Below are 10,936 nucleotides of genomic sequence, written 5' to 3'. Positions count from 1 at the left end.
ACGTTCTCGTGATCCTGCACTGAAGCGAATTCAAAAGATTTGCAAAAGGTTATTGACCACAGATTCACTCTCCTGCGAAATGAAAAGTTCGCAAGAGATGTCGAACAAATTAAACCTTATTCCAAACCTTTTTGGAAACTTTCAAAGGTTCTTAAGAAACCTCAGAAACCAATCCCTTCTTTAAAAGATGGTGATAATATTTTATTAACTAATGGGGAGAAAGCTCAAAAACTTGCTCAGCAGTTTGAGAGTGCTCATAATTTCAACTTAAATGTTTTGAGTCCTATTGAAGATCAAATTTCAATAGAATTTCAGAATATTGTTGAACAACAGTTTTCATCAGATGAAGTTTTTAAAACGGATCTGAATGAAATAAAATCTATTATCAAAAAGTTTAAAAATATGAAAGCCCCTGGTGAGGATGGCATTTTTTACATTTTAATTAAAAAATTACCTGAAGCAACTTTAAGTAGCTTGGTCAAAATTTGCAACAAATGTTTTGATTTGGCATATTTTCCCAGTAGTTGGAAAAATGCCAAAGTAGTTCCGATTTTGAAACCGGATAAAATCCTGCTGAAGCCTCAAGCTATCGGCCCATTAGTTTGCTTTCATCTATTAGTAAATTATTCGAAAGAATAATTCTTAATAGAATGATGACGCACATTAATGAAAATTCAATTTTCGCTGATGAGCAGTTTGGATTTCGCCTTGGGCATTCAACTACTCATCAGTTGTTGAGAGTTTCAAATTTGATTCGAAGCAACAAATCTGAGGGCTATTCTACTGGCGCTGCTCTTCTAGACATAGAAAAAGCATTTGACAGTGTTTGGCATAAAGGTTTGATTGCGAAATTGAAAAGGTTTAATTTTCCGATTTATATCGTGAAAATTATTCAAAATTATTTGACGGATCGTACTCTGCAGGTATGTTATCAGAATAGCAAATCTGATCAACTACCTGTACGTGCTGGCGTCCCTCAAGGAAGCATTTTGGGTCCAATTTTATACAATATTTTTACTTCTGACTTGCCTGATTTGCCCCCAGGATGTCAGAAATCACTTTTGCTGATGATACAAGCATCTCCGCCAAAGGTAGAAGCCTTCGTGTCATCACAAGAAGATTACAAAAAGCTTGGATATTTTCAATTCTTATTTGAAAGAATGGAAAATTACTCCAAATGCTGCAAAACTCAACTTATTATTTTCCCTCACAAACCAAGGGCTGATTTTCTTAAACCAAAAGTCATCACATTATAAAGATGAATGAGGTAAATTTAAAGTGGGAGGATCAAGTAAAATATCTTGGACTTGCTTTTGACAAAAACCTTACTTACAAGGATCACATTGAAAGTATCCAGGTTAAATGTAACAAATATATTAAATGTTTGTATCCACTTATAAACAGGAATTCTAGACTTTGTCTCAAGAATAAACTGTTAATTTATAAACAAATTTTCAGACCTGCCATGCTTTATGCTGTGCCGATCTGGACAAGCTGTTGCTTAACCAGGAAGAAAAAACTTCAGAGGATTCAGAACAAAATTCTGAAAATGATTCTGAAACTTCCTCCCTGGTTCAGCACCAGTGAACTTCATCAATTAGCCGAAGTTGACACTTTGGATGTTATGTCCAATAAGATAATTGATGCATTTCGACAAAAATCATTGCAGTCTTCAGCTGCATTGATCCGCTCTTTATATAGTTTATAAGTTAGTTTTAAGGTATCCCTTTTCCCTTTTGTACATGTAGGACCTCCTACATTTGAAATCACTGAATAGCGAAAGCTACAATATTTCATGAATAAATGAAAGTTGCTAGTATTTAAAATTGAGGTGAAAAGTCATCGATTGTGATTGGACACTCAATAATATTTTAACTGAATGAATGTACATGGAAATGAAAATCAAAATAAATACAAATTAAAAAAAAAAAAAAAAAAAAAAAAAAAGCTCACAAAAATGAAAAGGACAATCGTTTAACGAGCAACCAGGAAAAATGCATGAAAGGAGCAAATTTTACGTGACAATCGTGACAATTATTTCTTTGCTGACTTTCTATAATTATTTTTGTGATTTACATACTTTGTCACACAAGTTTTGGATTAAAACTTTTATGAATATTCACAAACTTTATAAGTTAGTTTTAGAATGGACTCAGAGTAGAGCTGAAAGTGAACATGCTTGATGGCGAATTTGAAGCTAAATTCAGTGAATTTCGCATTTCTGTGAATTTTGATATTTGCCTTTACCATCTCTGAAAATTAAATGTTTGGAAAGCTGAGAAAATTCTCTACAATTTTTTTTTTTTTGAACTTTGTTGATCCGGCTTTTCGGCACAGAGATGACGGAAAATGAGTTTTTCCAAGTACTAGGTTGCCAAAGGGTGCTACCCATTTGGCTCTCAATTTTCAATCGATGAATGATGCTGGATAATTTGATTCTATGAAATTTACTAAAACAAAGTGCACCAACCAGTAGAGCAGCTTTTTGTGAACATTTCTGTTTCATTTTAGTTTTACTAAAAAAAATCCTTAAACAAACATTTAATAAAAAATAATTCCCAGGTTTATTCTTATCAGACGAGAATGCACTGGGGCCTCACGCAATTTCTAAAATTGGCTGAGGTTTTTTTTCTTCCCGTGCGTTTTTTGTGTTTGCCTAGTGCTGCCATTTGTGACGAAAATTGCATTTATAGAGAAAGTTACCTGGCATCACTGACACGTTGCTGGTGACCGGCCTTTGTTCTTTATTAGTCTTCACTAGAGGTAGAGTTATCTAAGTCCGATCTCACGCACGCCATTTGTTTTCCTGCAGGGTACAAAATTTAACCTCAATCTTTAGCAATACATACGCACGTAGATTTTCTTCAACCTTCGATTTGAATAGGTGAAAAGTGGGTGCTGAATAGTGGGTCGCAAAATGGCCTCAATTTTGAACTGTCAAAGTGGAACCAATTTACTGTTCGCCAATAGTAGAGAGTATTGTTATCAATCATTAAAAATATTTAAAAAAAACTTTGAGGACATCGAGATGTAGTCAAGCAATCTTAAGAAAGTTGAAGGCGAAATCGTCATTTTTTATAATTATGAATGGAAGATGCTTAAGGGGTCGATGCGGTTGTATCCATCCAGAAGCTGCCTTTGTTGTTTGATTCCGTTTGAAAACCTACTGAATTAGTTGAAAAAAATCTGTTTGTTGGGTCAGCTTCGCTAGAATTAGAGATGTTTTTTTTCGCTGGACTAGGAAGAGCTGCAGGATACCAAAATCACCCAGGAAATTTACCAGCGACATCGCAGAATGAAACTCTCGCCGCAGTTCTTCGTCACCCGTGAAAAAGAAAAACCTCTTCTAACCGATCGGAACTTGAAAACACACAGAATTTTCCTGCAAAAAATGCCAAAAACTACTACTGATTATAAAACAGCTCATTTCTCAGTAAGAAAAAAGTCATGCTTGTGCTTGAACAGCCGCCTACTTTGTAGATGTAAACAAAGTGGGACAATTCAAAAATCACGTTACGAATTCTCTCTACACTCAAAGTCAGAAGTATCCCTCAAAAGGGTACTTTTAATCCTCAAAAAGGATACTTTCTATCCTTTTTTAAAGTTCGACCGGCGTCACCCTTTTAAAAGGGTATGTGAAATTCAGTTAATTTTCGATACCCTTTTAAAGGGTGACGACGGGTGAACTTGAAAAAAGGATACTTTTTACTTTGAGTGTATTCATCACCCAGGGTGAAACGTCAGTGCGTTTGTTTTGTTTTTTGTTTGTTAATTAATTACATATTTCGAGACTGCTTAACTAGGGGAAATATGCCCATTTTAATCACTCTAAGCCGTTCGATCAATTCTCATCACTATTCCCGCTATTAAATCAACATTTTCAGGTGTGTCAACAATGGAGACTTGCTTGCTCACTTTTGTTTGAGCTATTTATTACTTTGGAACAGTCAAAAACATTTTATGAAAGCTGTAATTCATGATCAAAGTGCTGATAGGCCGATAATAGAAATCGGCTGAGAAAGGGTATAGTTCCCCTTGAATGTTTTTCTAATGTTGTTGTTGTTAATTTATTTATTTCTGGCAGCTTTAACCTTCTTGGTTGTATTTTTTTTTTTGAATTAAATATACTTTATTGAATCTTTCTTATAATAATTACATTTGGTTTACATAATAAGTGGTCAGCTGTGGCTCTTCAGCTTTAGTTTGCTTTTCGTGATTTAAACACTGTTTATTTTCATAACTTTAAAAGTATATGATTTATCATTTTTGTAACACTAGGTACAATGAGGAAAAAAATGTCAAGAAAACATAACCTAACCTAAAACTAACTTAAACTTACCATAAACTAAACCAATCCTTGAATCAAGGGGTATTCAGAAATAGCACATTTTTCCCTGAATTTCAAACATTTTTCTTGAATCTTCTGATCCAACATTTTTACTTCTGCTAATTCATGAACCTCACTTGATCTTGTCCAGCCAGGAACATTCAAAACCATTTTGAGTACCTTGTTTTGGACACGCTGGAGCTTCAATTTATGAGTTCTAGCGCAACACTCCCAAACAGGTACTGCATACTCAATAACGGGGTAAATTATTTGTTTGTAAACTGCTAACTTATTTTTCAAAGAAAGCTTTGATTTTCTGTTAATTAAAGGATACAAACACCTGATGAGAATGCTGCACTTGTTCAATATTTTGTCTACATGCTGCCGAAACAAAAGTTTCGAGTCAAGTATGAGACCTAAATAGACAACTTCCTTTGACCAGGGTATCGAAACATCATTCATTTTAATCAAAACATCATCCTTTGGGACAAATCGGGCCGATTTGGAAAGTGGAAAAATGATGGTTTGAGTTTTGGCTGCATTTATGCGAATTTTCCAGTCGCCAAAGTATTCGGAAAGAACGTCAAGACCCTTCTGAAGACGGCCAACTAAATATCTGGTTATTTTACCCTTATAAATAACGGCAGTGTCATCAGCAAAAGTGACAACACACCATTACCAGGAAGAGTAGGCAAATCAGATGTAAAAATATTGTACAGAAGTGGGCCAAGAATACTTCCTTGGGGAACCCCAGCATCAATGTTGAATAATCCAGAAGCAATCCCATTCAGAAAAACCTTGAACGATCTCTCCGAAAGATAGTGCTGGATAATTTTGATAAGATACATTGGAAAACCGTATAAATACAGTTTATGTATCAAACCATCATGCCAAACATTGTCAAAAGCCTTCTCAACATCCAACAAAGCCATAGCAGTTGATTTAGACTCAAGCTTGTTCTGCTTGATGATTTTAGTTACTCTCGTAAGCTGATGAGCAGTATTATGTCCCTTTCGGAAGCCAAACTGCTCGTTCAAAATTATATTATTATCGTTGGTAAAATCCAAAAGCCTTGAATAGATGACCTTCTCAAAGAGTTTGGACAGACTACTCAAAAGACTAATGGGACGATAACTTGTTGGCGATGTTGGATCTTTTGAGGCTTCAAAATTGGTATGACTTTGCCCAGCTTCCAATTGGTGGGGAAGTAACCAAGTTGCAAACATTTATTGAAAATATTGGCTAGATGTTGAAAGAACTGATCACTCTGTTTTTTCAACACTAGATTAAAATGTTATCAAAGCCTGGAGCTTTCATATTTTTCATTTGTTTAACTGCAACTTTGACTTCCTCACCAGAAACATGGGAATCTGCAGGAAATTCAAAGGTAGAGTCATTGATTGTTGAAATACTATTGGCAACTGATGTTTCTTTACGGCTGGTCATGGAAGCGCCAAGATTATGAGAACTAACAAAATGAAGCCCAAGTGCATTTGCCTTTTCCTCGGATGTAATCAAAGGAGAATCCTCAACAATAAGAGGAGGAATAGGCTTTGGTTTGTTTTTAAGAACTTTTGAAAGTTTCCAAAATGGTTTTGAATAATTCCCAAGCTGGCTTACATGTTTTGAAAATTCTTGATTTCTGATATTGTCAAGTCGGTCTTGTATGATTTTGTTCAAATTGTTCACTGAAATCTTTTGTCATAGTCCCCAGTCCGTTGATATTGTCTCCTATAAACATTCCTAAGTCTAATCAAGTGTTTAGTATCTACGTCAATATCAGTTACCTTAAAATTAACAGGAACCTCCCGAACGTTGGCAGCCTCTGCTTGGTTGATAGCCTGCTGGATCACCTCCAGCGAACGATCAATATCGGCAGAAGTTTCCGGGTGTTGATCATAGTCGATGTTGCTGTCTACCACTTGCTGAAACTGCTGCCAGTCAACGTTGTGGTAATCTTTCCGGGTTGGTTGCCGCTGCGGAGTAACGGAAGCTCCAACCTCCACAACCACCGGATAGTGATCAGAACTCAACTCTTCAAACACCTCAGGATGAGCCACGTTCTCAGCCATATTGGTAATGAAGAAGTCGATGATTGAGTGATTCCCAGACCGAGCCACCCTCGTTGGACGATCCGGACTCACAACGTTGTAGTATCCGTTTTGCAGATCGTTGTGCAGAATCACTCCGTTCCGATTCCTCCTGCTGTTGCCCCAAACTTCATGCTTCGCGTTGAGGTCACCAGCGATGATGTACTTTGCGCTCCGCCGTGTCAGCTTCTGGATATCGCTCTTCAGTTTTGCTGCTGAACCATCTCTGGCATTCACCTGACGTGGGCAGTATGCAGCAATGAAGAGTACTGGGCCAACCGAAGTGGGAATTTCCACCCCAACGGCCTCGATGATGTCCAGCTTAAAGTGTGGCAGCCGGCGTGGCTTGAGATCACGATGAACAGCGACAAGCACACCTCCTCCTCCAGAGGTGGTCCTGTCGAGCTGCGTCGCGATCTTGTAGTTTTGCAGATAAACTTTTTCACCGGGCTTCAGATGAGTTTCCGTGATGGCAGCTACGTCGATCTCCTTCTCGCGAAGAAAATCCACCAGCTCTAAATTCTTCCTCCTAATGGAGCAAGCGTTCCAATTCAGCAGCTTGAGGGACCTACGATCCATACTGGATGACGAACGAGGTCAGCACTTCAATCTGCTGGGTCTTGGTTTTGCATCCACGCAGTGCAGCGGACATCTGTTTGAAAATATTGAGGAGTTCGGTTGAGGTGTAAAGATCATTACCATTTTCCTCAACTGCTGGTTCTTGGGTTGGTCTTGGCTCCTGGCTGAAGCCCGGTGGTGGCGGTCTCGGCTCCTGGCTGGAACCCGGCCGTGGATGATTCATCTCAGCTCTCTTCCTGGGATCCAACGGCAACGGTGCCAAGTTCGGGACCTGGCGTCGCGGTTGAAGAGGTGGGAAATTTTGCTCCACCAGGGCTGGAGGAGTTCTACGACGCTGAGGCTGATTCTTCGTCGATGCTTGCTGCCGAATTTTCACGAACTCAGCTCTCTTGGGGCACTTTCGGTCGGTTGACGAGTGCTCACCGTTGCAGTTGAGGCACTTCACCAGCGAATCTTGGATGCACTGGGATGTGATGTGCGCATCGGTACCACATTTGGCGCAACGACGCTTCAGGTGGCAGTTCTTACCTCCGTGCCCGAAGCCCAGGCAGTTGAAGCATTGTGTGACGTCACGATGCACTGGTCGGTATCGCTCCCACGACACGATAATGTTGAAAACCGCTCGGATTGCCTTCAGCTCAGGAAGCGTCGTCGATCCCTTAGCCAAATGCAGCAGGTAGAGCTGGTCACGGTACTTGATGTCTTTGTTGCGTCGGCTCATTTTGTGCACGGCCAACACATCCAGTTTCAAATTTTTAGCTCGGCAGCTAATTCCTCCACTGGCATGTCGTACAGACCTCTGACGACGATTTTGTACGGCTTATCCATGACGACATCATGGGTAAAGTACTCCGCCTCGTTTTCGGTCAAGTAATCCTTGACCAGTTGATAGTGCTGCCTGGATTGCACCAGCACCTTAAATCCGTCCTGACACAGACGAATGTTGCCTAGGACTTTCCCAGACTTGATGAGTTCAACCAGCCCCGCTCGAAAGTCGATCGTTGCTGCTGATTGCCTCACATAAAAAGGAGGCAGTTTCTCCTTTCGCTGTTTCACTTCATTCTCCTTTGCTTCCGCTACCTGGTCCTCGTCAGGCAGTCCAGCGAACTTGTTGTTCTTCAATAGCTGCTCCTCGTGCGACGAAGAGTTCTCCTCCTCCTCATCCATCGGTACAGTACCGTCGCTCTTTTTCGTCTTTTTGCTGTTCGATGTCACTTCCAAAAGCACCTTTTTGGAAATCCCCGGTTTTTGGCCATCAGTTGAGGCCTCAACCTTCCTTTTGGAAATTCCCACTTTTTTGCCTGCTTGAGCCGCAGGTAGGGCAATATTGCCGGCGTTTTGCGCCGGGACGCGACGAGTCATGTTGATTCAGACAACCTTCACCAACGAATGCTCGGATAACAATGACCTTCTTGGTTGTTTTTCTAATGTACAAAAGAACATGCTGCTGAAAGTTGGGTGCAGTTTTGTATCGAAAGCTCTGTGATAAAGTAAACTTAATTTGAAAAAAAAATATATATAAATTTTGACGATATTCATTCAGTGACAGAAATGCACGGAGTTGTTCGGTTTTATTGAACATTTCGAGATCGAAACCGAATTTTGGGGATCTGTGAAGGTCAAAAGGTGAGGCATTGTTAGATGCACAAAATGGCGTTCTTAAGGATCCGCTACACGCGAACATTTTTGCTTCGACTTTTTACGGAAATTGCCATAACTCTGACAGAAGGTCATGTAGAAATGTTATGCAAAGTTAACATGACCTAAACTGATCTGAACTTGCAAAATAGGGTTCAAAATTGGACCTGTTAGGCTCTTTGGTCCAGACACCGTCAAAACGGCATTGGAAGTGGAAGTATGACTTTTTCAAATGTTGGGCTGTTTTTTGGGTCCTCAATCTATTTTTCTTTGAAAGCTAAACTAATCACCATTCATTTGCATCTAAGACAGCTGAAATCGGTTGAAAATGCCAAAGTGATGATTTTTTGAAAAATGTGGTTTTTGCGAGAATTGTCGAAAATTGGGACCTAAAATTAAGCTCACATTTGTGATATTATTGTTCACAACGATAAAGCTTACATTTCTGAGTACAACGACCCTTTGAACAACCGTGAAGGATTTAAAATGGATTTTTAATTCAATTTAAAAAAATAACTTCTGGCCCTTCTTGACAGAAAAATTCTTACTTGGCAGCTCGTTCCTAGGGGACCATAGTTAATCCATCGAAAAAATGTGGTCTTGTCAATTTTTTTTGCATAAAAATGAAAAAAAGGTGATCAGAAATGGTTTTTAATCGTGTTTTTCACCGTTGTACATAAAAGTTGAAATAGGGCTTTAGTACCCAATCGCTATTTTTTGGACCACCCTAACATGGTGTAGGCTACCCTTATGGCCTAAATAAAAAACGAGATTAATTATTTTGCCCAAGGTACCCCCTTCAATTTTGGGATCGAACCGAGCACTTTTGTTTTTTTTTCAAGCTTGTTTCATGAGGAATAGGGACCTTAAGTAAATTTTGATGTACAACGGTAAAAAAACACGATTTAATTTTTGTTATCATTCTAATGCAAAACATTAAATTGGGTCCTACAATGAAGTTTAATGTTGTGATGTTATTGTTCACAGCGATAAAGTTTATTTTTCTGAGTACAATGACCCTTTGTAGGACCGCGATGGATTTAAAAATCAATTTAAAAAAATAATGTCGCAGTGTGGTCGCAGTCCTTTTTAACAGAAAAGGTTCTACTTGATAGCTCGTTCCAAGGGGACCATGGTTGATCCATCGAAAAAATGTTGTCTTGTCAATTTATTATGTTTTTTTGCATTAAAATGAAAAAAGTAATCAGAAATAGCTTGTAATCGTATTTTTTAACAATTATACATAAAAATTTATATTGGGCTTTAGGACCCTATTTACATTACAACATTTCACGATGCATCAACTATGGTTCCCTTGAAAAAAAAAATCTGTCAACTATGGTTCCCTTGGAAAAAACTGTCAAGTAGGACCTTTTCTGTCAAGAAGGGTCACAAAGTTTATTGAAAAAAATGTATTAAAAATTCATTTGAAATCCTCAGCGCTTGAAGCTTCTCCGTTGTGAACAATAATAATCCAAATTTAGGCTAAATTTCCGGACCCAATTGTTGTATCTATAGTGAATTGATAACGTGCACCAAGTCTACAGTCGAAAACAGTTTTATATGGAGGAATTAAAAAGACTTTGTCATCACTTCGAAATAAAAATATTCTTTTTTAATTATTTTTTGAGATATTTTTTATTTTTCCATTCACCAGTTTTCTTTTTATCCCAGCGCTTACAGAATTTATCAGTTTCCACATCGGTGTTTAGTACTTTTTATTTTTGCGTTTGAGTGTCCAGTTGTGTATCTTCTTTTTTTGTTTCTTATTTTGTAGCTGTATGTGTATGGAGTTGTTTCCCTTCGCTTGCATCACCGTTCACCCACTTTTCTTTGCACAATTAATTTTAAAGGTCGGGAGAACGATAGAAGATTGTATATATATTATGTTTTCTGTTTTTGTTTCCTCGGTTTGTGTGTGTGTGGGTGTTTAAACTTAAGGGGAGACTCCTGGAACCGAGTAGAAAACGATACTTTTACAACTGAAATGCAACAGATTTTTTTTTCATTATTCACAAGTTGTCTTACGTCGATTTCATAAATCAGCGATCATTCGCAATCGCCACCGCTGCGATCACAATTGCAATTCAAATTGGGCTTACAAGACTACAAGTACACTTGATCTTAATCACGGCGTGGCGATTTGTTTAGTTTTTTTTTGCTTTAAATTTATTTATGCATTTTTTACATCGGGTGGTTTCTCTTTCTCGCTTCCGGTTACGCGTACTCTCACTTGGATTGTTCCATTTTGTGTGTGTGTGTGTGTGTGTGTGTGTGTGTGTGTGTGTGTGTGTGTGTGTGT

This window comes from Culex quinquefasciatus, chromosome 1, assembly GCF_015732765.1.
Source record: "Culex quinquefasciatus strain JHB chromosome 1, VPISU_Cqui_1.0_pri_paternal, whole genome shotgun sequence".
Classification (NCBI taxonomy): Eukaryota; Metazoa; Arthropoda; class Insecta; order Diptera; family Culicidae; genus Culex; species Culex quinquefasciatus.
Note: the sequence above shows the minus strand (reverse complement) of the source record.